Source organism: Ambystoma mexicanum, chromosome 2p, assembly GCF_040938575.1.
Source record: "Ambystoma mexicanum isolate Mex_15411 chromosome 2p, UKY_AmexF1_1, whole genome shotgun sequence".
NCBI classification, from domain to species: Eukaryota; Metazoa; Chordata; class Amphibia; order Caudata; family Ambystomatidae; genus Ambystoma; species Ambystoma mexicanum.
In genome coordinates, this window is record NC_090923.1 from 1,235,033,698 (window position 1) to 1,235,051,819 (window position 18,122).

An 18,122-nucleotide genomic window follows, 5' to 3' on the forward strand; every position below is an offset into this window, starting at 1 on the left:
GGGGTCTTGCTGATCCAGGCAGTGAGAAGGGATTTGCCAAAGGGAGCTAGTATAGTTACCAGGCTCTGCACAGCATCGTGCTTCCAGGTGTCAACTCAAGACACATTAAAAGTAAATGGACTGATACTCTGAAAGAATATTTGAATGTTTCATCCCTATAAAATCTAATATAGTAGAGGGTGTAGATAGGCAGACGTATATGTCATTTATAGAGCCCAGACCATCACATCCATCATGCTGGAAGAATGACAAGAAAGCACTTTGTTTGACACCTGGTATCATCCGAATAGCAGATCGGAGATATTAGAGATGTTATGCGCTCAGACAACCGCATCGCATGTATTCCCGAAATGATGCAGTAGACATGAGCCTGCAGACACTACTGGACATGGAAGAACTATAAGTATATTACGACAGATGTGAAGTGACGTCAGGAAGAAGAGAAGATACAAGGATGCACTGAAACCAACATATGAAAATTTAGAGAATGAAGATGTGTCTGAAGTGACAAAGTAAACGTATACGTGAATATGAAGAAAACCATACGCACTAAGAAGGTAAGTAACACGAGATGTAGTGGATGTATATACACAGAAAGGCAAGGTAGACAAGACAATGTAGTCGCTTGCTAAAATAGGAAATAGTACGCGGTTAAAGCAGCCAAGTTGAGAAAATGGACATCAGCATTGTGTAAGTGAGAAGCACTGAGAGGGAAAAGAACGAGGCTACAGAGCTGACGGTTACTGGAATACAAATTTGTGCAAAAACAAAGGGTATTTGCTTGGCTCGGAATCAAGGATGCCACAGCAAGAAGCAACTGCAAGACTTCAAAAGGAGTCGAAGAGGATAAGCTACATACGCAGGACAAATTTATCTTAGATTAAATAAAGGAGTGAACATCTGCGAGTGCCTAGTATTGTTCAATTAAAGATGTAGAAAGCCCATGCAGAATGGAGCAATCAAGTCTCCAGAGCTCAAGCAGAGTAATAGCACCTAATATAACTGAATCAAATAATATTAAATGGAAGGGCAAAATGGACAAAATCACGATCTCCTCAAACGTGATTCATAACTGGAACACAGGCCCTGTCCATAAGACTCCAGATAAAGATAGCAATGTACCTTCACTCCCTTTAAAGTTCAGAGGAAGTGAACAGTCAGCAGGGTCAACTACAAAGAAGAAGCCATGACTTAAGGCCTAACTGATGAGAGATGGTAGGGTAGCTAAGAAAGGCATCTGACGTTGTTATCTTGCACCTGATTTTGTTGCTCACGTGCTGCTAACGAGTCGACTGACCAAGGCTGGTAAGAGAGTGTCAATAAATCATGAGGGCCTATGTGATGGTGGACCATACATTGTTGCAGTAGCCTATTCACTTCTGGTATTTTACACAGTCAGAGGTAGTTCAAGGCGTGCCTACCAGATAAGAGGCATCCAATGATAATACTAACACCTATACAAACTATAGGTATATGTTTCCCTTAACCAATCCCTCCACCCTGTAGGTCTTTGCTGTTAACCACGTAGGATGATGTCATAGCTGACGTATATTGAGGTATAAAACCGTTTGTGTAATTGAAATGCATTGAGTTTGAGCTGGAATCTGTTTATTCACCAGGTTTCCCTCCTTTATTGAACTTATAAAAAAGTAGTATTTTGCCATATTCCTTGAATCTGTACAGTAAAAAGGAAACGCCTGAAAACGACCCTGTTCATCTAACAATTACATGGCCTAGCCCTCATAATTGTATTGTATGATGTATTATGTGGTATATCTGATCACAGGTCACTGCCTCACTGTAACCCAAGGCACAACCTGCACACATTGTAACTAAGTCTTCCTTGCAAGTAACAGTGCCACAATGCCCCTGGGCTGCCTGCGCGCTATATAAATTTAATAAATAAATAAATAAAGTAATTTGGGCCAGAGATCATATATTGTGGTAATCACATTCGACACTTGGAACGCTCCAGGTGCTATAGCACAAGGGAGAATTGGCTTCTGCTCAATCCAAATTAATTAAAACCACTGGTTTTTACATAAGTAAATTTATGTATTGTTCTGTAAGTTAGGGTGTGCAACAAATCTTACTATACTTTATGCCCTGTGGTGACCGTAGTATAAATACAGGTTTTGTTTGTTTGTTTGTTTGTTTTGTTTGTTGAATTAACTTATTTGTTTTAAGAAGGCTCAAAAGGAGATGGTGAACCCGGAAACAGAATTCCAATAGACACATGTCTGCCCTTCATTGTTCCCTAGGAAATAAAGGGCCCGATTCATGGAATTTTTTGCACAGTGCAAAGTGACTTTTCAGTGGTGCAAATTGACTTCGGGATGCCAACAAACACCCTGATTCATGGAACCGTGCAAAGTGTCTTTTTGTCGTGCAAAGTCACTTTGCACTGCAAAAAGACACTTTGCACGGTTCCATGAATCTGGGTGTTTGTTGGCAGTGCAAAGTCAATTTGCTTTGCACCAGTGAAAAGACACTTTGCAAAAAAAATCCATGAATCAGGCCCAAAGTGCCCATTTTAAATAGTCATTACAGCTGCTTTGGAATTTAAAGCAGCACATAACTCATTGTGAACTTTTGTGACCAATAAGTAAACTGTTTGTTACTTCCTTTACTTTTTTATTTCCTATTCTCATGATTTCTGACTGTTCACAAGTAATTTACTTCTCGTGTTCTAAAACATTTAAAATGCACTCCTATTGCAAAGAATGCCCCGATTTTGCATGTGTATACAAACATTTAAGGAAGGTATCATTCAAAATAAATGCCCACCCATTGGCTGAAGGATGCATGGTTGTATTGAAAAGGTATTGCACGTGGAATTGCATATTTAATTGTTTATAGAAAGACACAACCATGCAGACTGTTTTATTTTGATTTATTCTGCTGGTTTTTGTGAACAGTGTTTCATGTGCATTTCCCTGGCAATAAGATTGAGGGTGAGGCCTATACATTATTGTGTGAATTATTGAACATACAAATAATTTTCATTACAACACAGGTTGTTTCTTGTTTCAGAGGGTGAGGGGCAGATTGCCATTCTTGAAACCATTATACTAAGGCTTGCCATTAAAAAGGACCTACAACTATGAATTGTACTAATGTTGCTTGGGGTCAGGTTCTTACAGTTTGCCTGAATAGGATGAGGATCCCAATCCATTGAAGTAGTTGCGTAGACTTCACAGCTCACACAGAGAGTGCCGTGAGGTGTTTGCTACCTTGGTGCATTGCGCAGGTGCAGTACCTGAGGTAAAACCTGTGAATACATGGCAGAAAGGGAAGTGAAGTGTGCCTCCACCTGCAGTGTCAGGTGAAAACTTCAAGAACCTTCTATAAAGGACATGTGTGCAAACAATGGGCAATATAAAATATGACGTCACATGACAATAGCAATGGGCGGGGAGGATAGCTCAGGGGCAATGGCGCTCAGACGACACGGAGTAACCCAGGTTCCATCCCGGGTCCGCGCTTAGAAACCTCTGGGTATTAAGCGTGTTATAAATAACCAATTACAATTACAAAATAAAAACAACTACACATTATCCCCGAAGGACTATTTCTCTGTGTTTCCAAAGTGGTAGAACATGTCATTAAAACTGGCATGCACAGAAAGTGGAAACTCCCCTTTTCCCTTTCCTTCTTATCACTAATATAAAACGAGGGTTGTATCCCCCAACTGGCAGTTACTAAAATAGAAATGCATGTATTCGATGAATAAATAAATGTAGACGCACACACATATCTAAAAACCGTCCGTTGGCGCAAACTAACATTACAACAGACCCATGTAAATAATGCATTGGTGAGCAGACTCTTGGCCTCACTGCAAAGCGCCCTGGGCTATGTTTCATTTACTTTGGTGGCTTAAATCCCGCCTCAGATACTAAAAAGACCAAAACCGTGAATACAATAAAAAATAAACCCAGGCAGCTGCAGTCAGGGACGTCATTTCATCAAAATGTCAGGGATAGCGGAAGTGACATCACACGACCCTTGACCTCTGATGACATCACAGGACGTGATGTCGTTTGACCCAACCCCGAAGTGACATCACGGGAAGCAAAGTAACACTACCTTTCGCCCCTTGACAAAACAGGAAGGGGCATCACATAGCATTTCTCCTAAGTACACAACAAAAAATATGGTTACGATGTCACTATAATGTGATACCTCACAAAAGAGTACACTAACCACTAGCTACCCACCTCTATCACACCATAGGGGCTCCTTTTCGAGAATTTTCCTCACAGTGGAAATTTCATTAGATTATATCTATCTGCACAGTCAAGGTAGTACTTTCAACATACTTTAATCATATTTTCAAAATATTAAAATGCATAAAAAACACATTAACAGCGTTCATCAATTGTATATTGCCACGATGGAAAGAAAAAGAGAACACCAATTCGCATTCTTGGCTGTTGTCAACAAAAATGCATTCACAATTGACCGACATTCGTTGGTTCAAGTGATGTTAGTAATAGTGTGTGGTGATCACGTTACAACTATACACAAACATAGTATAATGGCGTCAACAATTTGATGTGTTTCTGGGGCCAAGGACAGCACTGTTGCAGTTTACAGCTCATCAATAGTGTCCCAGGACCCGGTATTACCAGTTGGTCGGTGGGAGTTGCCACTGTCTGGTTGGCATCGTACGGTTGCCCCATTGTCTGTTCCTCCCTTGTTTCCCCTGTCCCTGAAAAAACTGCGGTTGGGCACCTCTTTGTGTCTGGCCCCCTCGACTTGTTGAAGTTTGTACTGCTGAAGAGTCTGAGTTGCTGCTGTTAGATGAGTTAGAGAAGGTAACAAATTTGTTGCCGCGACTTCTATTATACGGGGGACCCCTCCCTCCCATTTGGTTCGAACCTGGGAATCTCCTATCTAGATCCATACAAGACGGTAAATGTCTACCACTAATATAGAAAACTGTGACAAGAACTGAGTTAATGTCGTACCATTATTTGATTCCAAACATGTATTAATTTACAGCCTGAACTACCCTGACGGACTGAACCGCCGCCATAATTAGATTGACTAGTGCAATCGCTTCGCCCTTCACACCCCAAGAAATGAACATAAGGTTAGCAAGTTGGCTGCTTCTTCTTTTATATATGACTATGATACCCCTGTTACAAGGTTTTTTATATGTATTGAGTAAATCTTATACTCGCTTCCCCCCTTTTTTTTTAATTCACTCTGTAGGTGACAACACTGACACATAGGTGCCATGTTGACAGTGTCACCTTATTCTAAACCAATTGCGTCCTGAAGACGGGTCCTGGGACACTATTGATGAGCTGTAAACTGCAACAGTGCTGTCCTTGGCCCTATGTTTGTGTATAATTGTAACGTGATCACCACACACTATTACTAACATCACTTGAACCAACGAATGTCGGTCAATTGTGAATGCATTTTTGTGGACAAGAATGCGAATTGGTGTTCTCTTTTTCTTTCTATCGTGGCAATATACAATTGATGAACGCTGTTAATGTGTTTTTTATGCATTTTAATATTTTTGAAAATATGATTAAAATATGTTGAAAGTACTACCTTGACTGTGGATGTGGTGATAGATATAATCTAATGAATTTTCCACTGTGAGGAAAATTCTCGAAAAGTAGTCCCTATGGTGTGATAGAGGTGGGTAGATAGTGGTTAGTGTACTCTTTTGTCAGGTATATTTTTCCTCACATACCACAGCCCCCTTTACAAAAAATTGAGGAACCCTTGTTTTTGCTCAAAACACTTGTTTACCCCACTATAATGTGATATACATTTCATACAAGAATGGATCACCATATGTATCGTTAATATCAGTGTGTATAGGCCCTTATTACCAAATTACTGTGAATGCAAGGAGACATCCAAGGCCAAATGATAATGATGTGTTATTATATGGCACTTACGCTTAAGTGATTTATATAGAACAAATATACATACAATATCACCCAAACTGTGTTGGTACTCATTTATCGTCCTGAGACAGATGAAAGGCTGACTTGAGGTGTTTCAGAACAGACTAAATCAGGGACTCTCCACCAGAAAGACAAATTATTTGTTATCCCTATTCTTTCTTATTTAGGGTCAGTGCTCAAGGTGTTACATTAGTGCAAAGCCCTGTTTTTCTTTTAAGAGGCCTGAACAAGAAGGCCAGTCACTCTCCAGAAAGAAAGAGCTGCAGGGCACTGGCCACAGCCAGCCCATGTGCTTACATAAACATTATTTTTAAAACTTTCTTTTTTTAGGGGTAGCATGGGAGACCACAGGGGTAGCAATGGAGACCACAGAGGTCGCAGTTGACACCCCTGGCGACCCCAAATGACGCCCCTGGCTGCAGTCCGCTGTTTAAAGGAAAACCCTATTGAAGCACCAAAATTAAAAACAATGCTAACTTGCTTAATTTGTAAAAAAAAAAAAAAGTGCCAGGGCCCAAATATGTTGGAGCACTCCTGTGACACAGGCTAGTGTTCACAATTCTATCTAGGTGTGGACATGCCAACATTCACAATTCTATCTAAGTGTGGGCATGCTAATATTCACGATTCTATCTAAGTGTGGACATGCTAATATTCACAGTTCTACCTAAGTGTGGGCATGCTAATATTCACAATTCTATCTAAGTGTGGACATGCTAATATTCACGATTCTATCTAAGTGTGGACATGCTAATATTCACGATTCTATCTAAGTGTGGACATGCTAACATTCACGATTCAAAGTGTGGACATGCTAATATTCACAATTTTATCTAGATGCGACGCAGGCTAGTGTTCACAATTCTATCTAGGTGTGGACATGCCGACATTCACAATTCTATCTAAGTGTGGACATGCTAATATTCACAATTCTATCTAAGTGTGGACATGCTAATATTCACAGTTCTATCTAAGTGTGGACATGCTAATATGCACGATTCTATCTAAGTGTGGACATGCTAACATTCACAATTCTATCTAAGTGTGGACATGCTAACATTCACGATTCTATCTAAGTGTGGACATGCTAATATTCACAATTTTATCTAGATGCGACGCAGGCTAGTGTTCACAACTCTATCTAAGTGTGGACATGCTAATGTTCACAGTTCTACCAAAGTGTGGACATGCTAATACTCACAATTCTATCTAAGTGTGGGCATGCTAATATTCACGATTCTATCTAAGTGTGGACATGCTAATATTCACAGTTCTACCTAAGTGTGGGCATGCTAATATTCACAATTCTATCTAAGTGTGGACATGCTAATATTCACGATTCTATCTAAGTGTGGACATGCTAATATTCACGATTCTATCTAAGTGTGGACATGCTAACATTCACGATTCAAAGTGTGGACATGCTAATATTCACAATTTTATCTAGATGCGACGCAGGCTAGTGTTCACAATTCTATCTAGGTGTGGACATGCCGACATTCACAATTCTATCTAAGTGTGGACATGCTAATATTCACAATTCTATCTAAGTGTGGACATGCTAATATTCACAGTTCTATCTAAGTGTGGACATGCTAATATGCACGATTCTATCTAAGTGTGGACATGCTAACATTCACGATTCTATCTAAGTGTGGACATGCTAATATTCACAATTTTATCTAGATGCGACGCAGGCTAGTGTTCACAATTCTATCTAGGTGTGGACATGCTAACATTCACGATTCTATCTAAGTGTGGACATGCTAACATTCACAATTCTATCTAAGTGTGGACATGCTAATATTCACAATTTTATCTAGATGCGACGCAGGCTACTGTTCACAATTCTATCTAGGTGTGGACATGCTAATAAGGGAGGTGAGATAGAGTGGCAGGGGTTTTCTGGAGTAGAGTGATTGCTCTACTCCCCACACATGCCACACTCACGGTTTTTGTTGGTGTCTGTTAGCTGCGGGCTTCCTTGGCGTCCCCTGCGGGGATACCTGCAGACACATCTTGGGGCCGTCCTTTGCCTCGGGGTCCTTCGCCGCAGGGCTGCCGGGCAGAGGGCTGCCCTAGGGTGTCCTTGATGTGAGGTATGTGGACCAATCCAGATGGAGTGGGCGTGTTGGGAGGCGGGCAGAGGGAAACCAGGAAGGGGTGAGAAGGGGGAGAGGGACCAAGCGCCGAGTGCGCTATGGTGCTTTTAAGCACCTTTACAAAATAATATTGCTTATTTTGGGGGAGGTGGGGGTCAGGAGACTCCTTACCTGGTCCTGGCCTCGCTGGAAATGGCGGGGTCTGCCTACAGCAGACCCTCGCCACGGCCTCTGTTTGCTTTTTTTTTCTTTTTCAAGAAAACGGACCAATCGGGACAAGGGGAGGCGGGCAGAGGGAAACCAGGAAGGGGTGGGAAGGGGGAGAGGGACCAAGCGCCGAGTGCGCTACGGTGCTTTTAAGCACCTTTACAAAATAATATTGCTTTTTTTGGGGGAGTTGGGGGTCAGGAGACCCCTTACCTGGCCCTGGCCTCGCTGGAAATGGCGGGGTCTGCCTACAGCAGACCCTCGCCACGGCCTCTGTTTCCTTTTTATGGGAAAAAATCAATAAAAAATCACTATTTTATTTTTATTTGGGGGAGTCACCCTCTAAGCCCCCATTTCCCTGAGTTTTTAACCCCCCAACCTCCTTCCCACCCGTTTTAACCCCTTACCCCGCATATATATATATATATATATTTTTTTTTTTTTTATCAATTCAATATTTATAGATGGATTTTTTTTTCAATAAAAAATCCATCAGAATATGTTTTCGGTAAAATCACTGGATACTGTAGTGACTATCACTATCACACATAATTAAAGTGAGTCTCAGACAATAAGTGACAGGGCTGAGTCCCGGCAAACACCCCCACAAATGAGGCACTGCTTGTTTCACTGAGGAGTGGATGACGGCTCTCGCTACCTCCCCGTCATCAACGTGAGACTGAAGCCTGGGCCTGCTGTGAGTACCTTCAGTGTGAGGGCAGGGGGCAGCTGATGTGGCGAGGGAGGGCACCATTGTGGAATCTGTAGAGGTTTTCATGTTCTTTTACACGCGCAGGCCATAGAGGGGCGCTGTTTACTCTCGCCTGCCAACCATGGCGCGCGGAGGAATGTTTCTGGCTTCTTTTGGGGGCTTCTTCTTCAAAGTGCTCCATGAAGTACAAAGGTTATGATCCCTCCTTGGTATGACGAAGTACTGGAATCTCCCTCTCCGAGCACCATGTCGGGAGTGCAAGCTTCTGTTTGTCATTATTTTTCAGTGCCAGTGGCCCAACAGGGCCAAGACACACAACTCCCGACATCAAATCTAGAGCATAGAGGCACTCCCCAGGCCCTGGAGCACCACTGCTGGCAGAAGGCAGGGGGCACTGGAAGCCTTTCAAGTTTCGCCTATTAGGTGGCGCTTGCACCACCTACAAGCCGAAACTATTGAGTACCGATAGGAAGAAATGGCATATGAGGAGGGACAAACAGCTTGTATGTGTTGTTTGGATATTTACCTACCCATTGATTGTCTATAGCCATGCTAATCGCTCCAGTTCCTGCCGCTGCCTGCCTAAAACACCTACTCACGGGGACTCTTTCAGCTCACTTTAATCAACCCTTACCATCAAACGCTGCACTCAAAGTGCCTTCCAGTGTTTCTTCAAGCAGTTTTCTGACACTTAGGGCCTGATTCGCTGAAGCGTTTTACAATGGTGCAATCACATAGGAAAACACTGTGAATCAGCCCCTTAATGACTTAATTGGAGTTGTAAACCCACTATTGGTGTAATACAAATGTCTTAACCAGGTCTTCTTTCAGCCAATGGACTTATAAGCACTATGCGTGTCCTTCGGTTTCTGCTTGTGTAGGCATTTTCCAGGCACTGCTATTAGATGCACCATTTTGCACCTGCTACGATTAATTTGGCAGTTAATACCACTCTGGCACTGCCTGGCAAGTGCCTTTCCCATGCCTACACATGCTTGTTTAGAAGCTCTGCCGGGACATTCACAATTCCTTGTCATCAATGGAGTGACCAGCATGCCATGTCTCCAGTATCCACAGTGCTCATATGCCCACCAGCAGCAGGCACTACAAAAGCAGCAATTTGTTGAACTCATACCACAAGTACAGTGCACCAAGTGGAATAAAAGCCCTTTTTTTCCTCACGTGGTGTATTTTATAATAAACAAAATTATGACCACAAGTTAACGTTTCATTTTTGGTTCACGCAAGGTAAAAATCCACCTTCAACGAATTTTCATATGGCCGCTTTTTCACTCACATGTATATTATTGCCGACATTTTATTTGAATGCCATTCCTGTCTACCTCTGCCTCTTCTATAGGTTGCAGTTGCATCCACTCAAATATGCTGGTGGCCACACCGTCGGTACTACCTTGAACCTTTATAGGTTCTTGCCTGGGCATTCTCTCAGGTGTGAGCTGAGGTGTGGGTTCCAAACGCTGTTCAAAATTCACAAATGTTTAGCGTGTCCTGGCCACTAAAGTTCTCCTTCTACAGGGAAGAGCTAGCCATGACAATACATGGCCACGTCTATATCCCAATACATGGCCACATCTACATTCCAATACATGGCTACATCTATATCCCAATACATGGCCACATCTACATTCCAATACATGGCTACATCTATATCCCAATAAATGGCCACATCTATATTCCAATACATGGCCACAACTATAGCCCAATACATGGCCACATCTGTATTCCAATACATGGCTACATCTATATCCCAATATATGGCCACATCTATATCCCATACATGGCCACATATATATCTCAAAACATGGCCACATCTACATTCCAATACATGGCCACATCTATATCCCAATACATGGCCACATCTGTATTCCAATACATGGCTACATCTATATCCCAATACATGGCCACATCTACATTCCAATACATGGCCACATCTATATCCCAATACATGGCCACATCTGTATTCCAATACATGGCTACATCTATATCCCAATACATGGCCACATCTACATTCCAATACATGGCTACATCTATATCCCAATACATGGCCACATCTACATTCCAATACATGGCTACATCTATATTCCAATACATGGCCACATCTATTTTCCAATACATGGCTACATCTGTATCCCAATACATGGCAACATCTATATCCCAATAAATGGCCACATCTATATTCCAATACATGGCCACAACTATAGCCCAATACATGGCCACATCTGTATTCCAATACATGGCTACATCTATATCCCATTATATGGCCACATCTATATCCCATACATGGCCACATATATATCCCAAAACATGGCCACATCTATATTCCAATACATGGCCACATCTATATCCCAATACATGGCCACATCTGTATTCCAATACATGGCTACATCTATATCCCAATACATGGCCACATCTACATTCCAATACATGGCCACATCTATATCCCAATACATGGCCACATCTGTACTCCAATACATGGCTACATCTGTATCCCAATACATGGCGACATCTATATCCCAATAAATGGCCACATCTATATTCCAATACATGGCCACAACTATAGCCCAATACATGGCCACATCTGTATTACAATACATGGCTACATCTATATCCCAATATATGGCCACATCTATATCCCATACATGGCCACATGTATATCCCAAAACATGGCCACATCTATATTCCAATACATGGCCACATCTATATCCCAATACATGGCCACATCTGTATTCCAATACATGGCTACATCTATATCCCAATACATGGCTACATCTATATCCCAATATATAGCCACATCTATATCCCATACATGGCCACATCTATATCCCAATACATGGCCACATCTATATTCTTATACATGGCCACGTCTGTATCCCAATACAGGGCCACATCTATATCCCACATCTATAACCTAATTACTCACTCATTGTGATCAATGGGCCTCATTACGAGTGGCAGTTTTGGAATTACAGCCACTTGGCCTGCACAGCCATATTCCGGCGGGAGGAAAAAATTCCAGTCAAGTGCTGGAAATCTTTACTCCACATTACCTCCAGAAAATGGAGGATTTACCACGGTCAGAATTATTACACACGGTAAATGCTCTAAACCAACGCAAAGGACATTTGTGGAGCTCCATGAGCCGCCTGGCGCGCATAATCTGGTATATTTATCAACAATACGAGTTATGCTATGTTACTATTGCCTATCTGTGCTTAGACTTGTCACTGGTACCGGTGATGGGAAATGAAAACCAGGCGCAATGAGTGGCTATTCGGCTTGTTATTGGATGCTGCATGTGCGTTCTGGTAGAGACACCCCCAGAATGCAGCACGTTCTCCCCCACCTACACCACCACATGCTTGCCACCAACCTGTCCAGACCACATAGCCAGGTGTGTCTCATTTTTTGGCGTATGGCTTTCGTAGGACGTTAAAAGTACAGTAGTCCCAACTTGTTAGGGTCTAAAGTACCTTACAGCCCAGAGAATAGCGTAGCAATCCTTTTCAAAAGCTGCCCTTCCCTGGTGTTTGTCTTTGAGATGCAAGGTGTTCAAAAAGCAGAGCTCCATGTCCCAGATTGGATGTGTCGGCTGTAACCATGTGGGGCTGTCTAGGGCTGATGCTCAGCAGAGGGCACCTTCCAGCCATCACTTCTTCTGATGCTCTTCAGTCAAAACAGAGGCTGGAACCCGTTTGCCTAGGGTTATAATTGTAATGACCCTAGGACTAGTGGATACCTGTTCAAACAGGCCTTTCTGTTTTTACTGGTCGCTTTAATTTATCCCAGCGGTCTGCAACCTCTGGCTTTCCAGATGTTGTGGACTACACCTCCCGTGAAGCATCACCTTGACTGGCTAGGGCTCATCACTGAAGAGCGGAAGGTTGCAGCCCCTCGTTTATCCCGTGCCCATAGAGCTGGACTGATGGAACGTCTTGAATTCAATGCAGAGAGGGGGGCCCTATGCGTTTACTTTCAGACACTACAGCCGCCCTTATTCTTCTTCTGGTCTCTCTCTCTTTCTCTCCCCCTCCTTCCTCTTTCTCTCTCTCTCGCTCTCTTGCTCCCTCTCCCCCTACCTGCCCCCTCTCTCTCTCACACTCCTTTCTCTGTCACTTTCCTATCTCTTCCCCCCTGCCTCCTTTTTCTCTCCCCTCCATCCCCCCTTTGGCTCTCTTGCTCCCCTCCCTCCCTCTCTCCCTTCCCTCCTCTCTCTGTTTCTCTCCTTCTCCCTCTCCCCCTCTGTAGCCCTCTGACTTTGTCTCTCTCTCCCGCTCGCTCCCCCCTTTTCTCCCTCCTCTCTCTGTCTCTCTCTCTCTCCCCTCCACCCCTCTCTCTCTCTGCACCCCCTTCTTTCTCTCTCTCACTCCTTCTCTCTCTCTCTCTCTCTCTCTCCCTCTGACTCTGTCTGCCTCCCTGTCACTCTCTCGCCCCCCTCCACCTACACCCCTCACTGTATCTCTTTCCCTCTTGCTGTTATTTTACTTCCATTAAAAAGGCGTCAGTGATCCTCCCCTGTCAACTGCAATTGCCCAAACCATAGTATAAATGTCACAAAATGCCCCAAGCGAAACCTTGCAGGGCTTGCCAATGTGTTGGCAACTTGCAAGCTTATCATCCAACTTAAATGCCCACTTGAGAGATCTGTGTGCACACCTCAGTCAGTTTGGATCCCAATAGGGCTGTCTCCGCCTTTTCCTATTCCAAGATTGATACATTCAGTACCATCAAATTGGATAATAATGGCAGCTGTTCTTGCAGCGCCTAGAAGCGGGAAGAATCCGGCGTAACGGGCACATGCGTGCTATTATTATTCAGCTTAACTTTCCGTTAGGTTGATGAAATTCTGCACCTATCTATCGGTGCTCTGGCCTCCTGGACAGCTTCCACAGCAAGGCATTCAAACCCCTTTCGCTCATCCCTGCCTGTCACAGTGCAACCCCTCTTTGAATAAATAACTATTCAAATCCATATCTGCTTAGATAATTATTTAAAACATCCGTGGGCCGACTGCATTCTCTGCTAATCTGGAATCCCTTGTGCTCTGCGGGAAGAAGTTCATGACCCCCAGCCCTGACAGAATCGTTGCTGTTTTCTTTTCCGGGTGCCCTCTGATGGCAGCCTGCCTGCTTTACTCGCGAGTGCTGCCCGGTCTATAGCGTGACAATAATACAGAAGGGTTCAGGGGTTCGTGTTCGTGACTCACTTGAAAGCCATTTCACTTTGTTGCGGGTGCTGTGACCAGAGCTCTCAAGTGTCCCCGTGCCATGTGTCAGAGGGCCTTCCACTCCTGTATTATTTCATTGATATTCTGCGACTTGTCGTTTTCCTAACTTTAATTGGTAAAGAGAAAGCCCAGAATTCAATGGAGGAAAAATGGGATGGAGAGCTCTGCTTTATTCACAAAACGAACTACTAACCACCACTGTATTTATTTATTAATATATTTTTTACATTTATACAGCGGACATACAGCCCAAGGGCATTGCGGCGTACTGTACTAACTACTAACTACCCCTGCTCACAGTGATCGAAGTGAGCGGCACTACTTTTATTTTTTCTGTTTACCATTCCTCTACTTTTTACACCCATATTCACCATTCCACATAGGGGATTTGTCCATTCATATCCCTGTGCAAGTGTAAAGTTATAATAGCAATGCCCCGGCCGCAACACCTTTTCACATGTTGCACTATGCTTCCACCTACCCTCTCTCTTGCCAAGACCACAGTTCCACTACATTTTTCGGTACAGTTCTACCACTGCCTGCTCCTCGCTCCACTCCAGCGTACCTCCCATATACCACACACGCCTCTTCAGGCCAGCCTTTATTACACACATAACACATGACCAACTCATCTGCCAAAAGAACAAACTGCTGCAAACAAACAACCCAGGCACTGGACGTTGCCCCTCTGGACACAATAACCCCAGTGCACACAATCCCAGCAAACTCAGAAAGCCGGCACGCACAGACGCCAGCCTCTCCAGGTTCTGCAAGCACCAACAGAAGAGCACAACCTCGGTCCCATCCCTCTTCCCTCACTAACGTACCCCACTCACTTTCTTACAGAGCCACGTGAGAGCCTGGAGATCATGCCGATGGTAGCGGTGTGCTATATAAATCAACATAACAGAAACAAGTGACTCTTCCACGGGAGTGCATTTGTGCTGGCAGATTCCTGACGGATCATTTGCAGGCGAGGGGACATGCTGTGGTTGTGGCCAGCGCCGGTTCCAGGTGTGGTCGGAGGGTGTGGAAGAACAAGGGCGCCCCCACGGTGCAGCATTTAAAGGGCTCCTTACCTCCAGCTCAGTGTCATGTAAACCACGCCTATTGATTATTTAACAGGCGCAGTGTGCATGACACTGAGCTGGAGGCAAGGTGCCCTTAAACACCAGGGGCTCAGTTCAGTTGTTCGGCCTGCTGTTCTGCATTTGTGGGGACCAGGGGAGGGCGGTGCACAAATCTCGCATAGGGCGCTAGCAGTCCTGGGGCCGGCACTGGTTGTGGCGTCACAGCCATGGGTGTATCTCTGATTCACAAAGGGATACTCTGTTGGATGCGGCACTTCCGGTGCCTAGTCGGCTTGTACCAGGTTTGCTCTGTCACAAGGCAGCCACGGGGCAAAAGCGCAAGGCGGAGTGGGTTATGTGCAGACACCGCTTTCATTTTACAGCCCCTTTTTACAGCCCCTTAAGGAGACATTGAACGATTTACCATTTCTTTTGCAATACCAGCGCATCAAGCCCTGGTGGAAATGTAAAAAAAGCCAGTGTATTGGTCGGTGCTTTAAAATCCATTACTCCAGAAATGTACGCTGCAACAAGCTAGGTGGCCGACGGAACTTAAACTCCCACCCATGTGAGTGTGAGATTCCAATGTGCAGGAACGTGTTGTGAGCAGACGCAACACTGCAGCATACGTGCAGGGGCTAACTGTTAATCATTTGTGGAGCTGCTAGTTTCGACTCCTACGTGCAAGAGTAGAGAAGCAGATTTACACGTCACTCATGGAGCCCACCCCCTCATCTCCGTCATATTGGAAGAGCAGCAATAAAGCACTGTGCATGACACCTGGTTCATCCCAATACCGCATCGAAGATATGAAAGACGTTATGCATCTAGACAACTGTACCAAATGTACCCACGAAATGGATTGGTGGAAGGAAGTCTGCAGACACCATTGAACATAGAAGAGCTTTAAGTAAAGGCCGACAGGTGTAAAGTGACGTCATGAACAAAAGAGACGAGGACACACTAACGCGATATAAGAATACTCAAAGAAAGAAGATGTGACTGCAGTAACACAGTAACTGAACATGCAAATGCCAATAAATCATATACACTGAGAGCATCATTTATTTATTTTTACATTTGTTAAGAGCACAAAACCCTCAGGCATCAAGGCACTGTTACAACCAGTTACACTCATTTATAAACAAGAGAGGTGCATAGATAAGCCAGAGTCAAGAGTAAAGTGCATAAGTATGTGAATGTCAGGTGGCTTGGGTGAAAAGCCAGGGTTTCAAACCTTTTCTGGAGGACCAGTAGGATTGGTCTACTCTGTGTTGGGAGAGAGTTCCATAGGTGAACTGCCACATATGGGAAGCCTGCACCACTGCTTTTTATCTGTTTGGATTTGGGTTGGATAGGTCTGTGGGTGTGTGCCCATCTAACAGGTCTGGAGGAGTTTGCCTTTGAGAATCTTTGAGAGAGGTAGGGTGGGGCAGAGTTGGACAAACATTTGTGAGTGATGGATAACATTCTAAAGATGATGCTTTCCTTGATCAGAGGCCAAGGAATGTTCTTCTGGCCTCAGTTATGTGCTCTCCATTTGAAATGTTAAGAGCGACTCGGATAGCCTTGTTCTGTATCACTTGGAGTTTGCTGATGTTGTGCGTCAAAGTGCCAGCGAAGAGGGCATTGCAATAGTCTAACCTGGCTCCAATGATGGCTCTAGCAATGGTCAGACAGCTGTTTGGGGCTCAGAATGGTCTGGTGGCATTAATTAGCTTCGTGGTGTAGGCGGCTGAGGTGGCAATGGAGTTGACCTGATGTGTCAGTGAGAGTGAGAAGAGATGGATAAGTGAGAAGAGATGCAGTAGATGTATATATGCAGAAACGCAAGGTAGACGAGACATATAGAAGTTTGTTACCGTAGAAAATATAACGCAGGAAAAGTAGCCATGTTGAGAAGATGGATGTCGGTTTCGCATAATAGTGAGCTAAAACCCCAAGGACAGAGACCAAGGCTGCAGAGCTGACAGGCGCTAAATACAGATTCATGCAAGAACAGGGAACATTTGTTTGGTCAAGAATCCAGGATGCTGCAGCAAGAAGCAATTGAAAGGTACAAATGGAGTGGAAGAGGAAAAGCCATGTACATAAGACCTATTTCTCTTAGATTAGGTAAAGGAGTAAACATTTGCAAGTGACAGGTATCAGACAATTAAAGATGCAGAAAGCATATGGAAGACAGAGCAACAAAGTCTCAGGAGGTCAAGAAGAGTAATAGCACCCAGTATAATTGAATCAAATAGCACTAAATAAAAGGATAAAATTGACAAATCATGGTCTCACACGTGGTGCAAGACCAGTAAACAAGGCCTATTCATAATACTCCAGACGAAGATAGCAATGTACCATCACTCCAGAGAAGAGAACAGTCAGCAAGGTCAACTACAAAGAAGAGGTCTTGGCTTGGGGCCTAACTAGCGGCCTCAAGTGGGAAGACAGAAGTGTCGCCCCGCTTGTGTGAGTGCCTGTGCGCCGTAAAGGCAGGATGAGCAATAACTGGCTTAAACATAATGGGGATAAGACCGAGGTCCTGCTGGTGGGTGCTTCTTCTTCTGATCTTGGCTCTTGGTCTTCTTCCTTTTGGCCGGCTACACTTGGTAATTTTTTTCTATTCCAGTGACGGTTGTGAAAAACCTTGGGGTCTGTTTGTCATTTTCTCTCTAAATGGCTTCTCAGGTTAGCGCAGTTTGCAAAACTGGCCATTTCTTACTGAAGGCGCTTCGTAGGGTTTTGCCTTTTCTGCCCGCCCACCTTCATCCGGCAGTGGTTGCTCTCTTTCTCCCAGTCGCCTAGATTACTGCAATGCGTTGTATACAGCCCATTGCAGTGGTCTGATGCATCGACTTC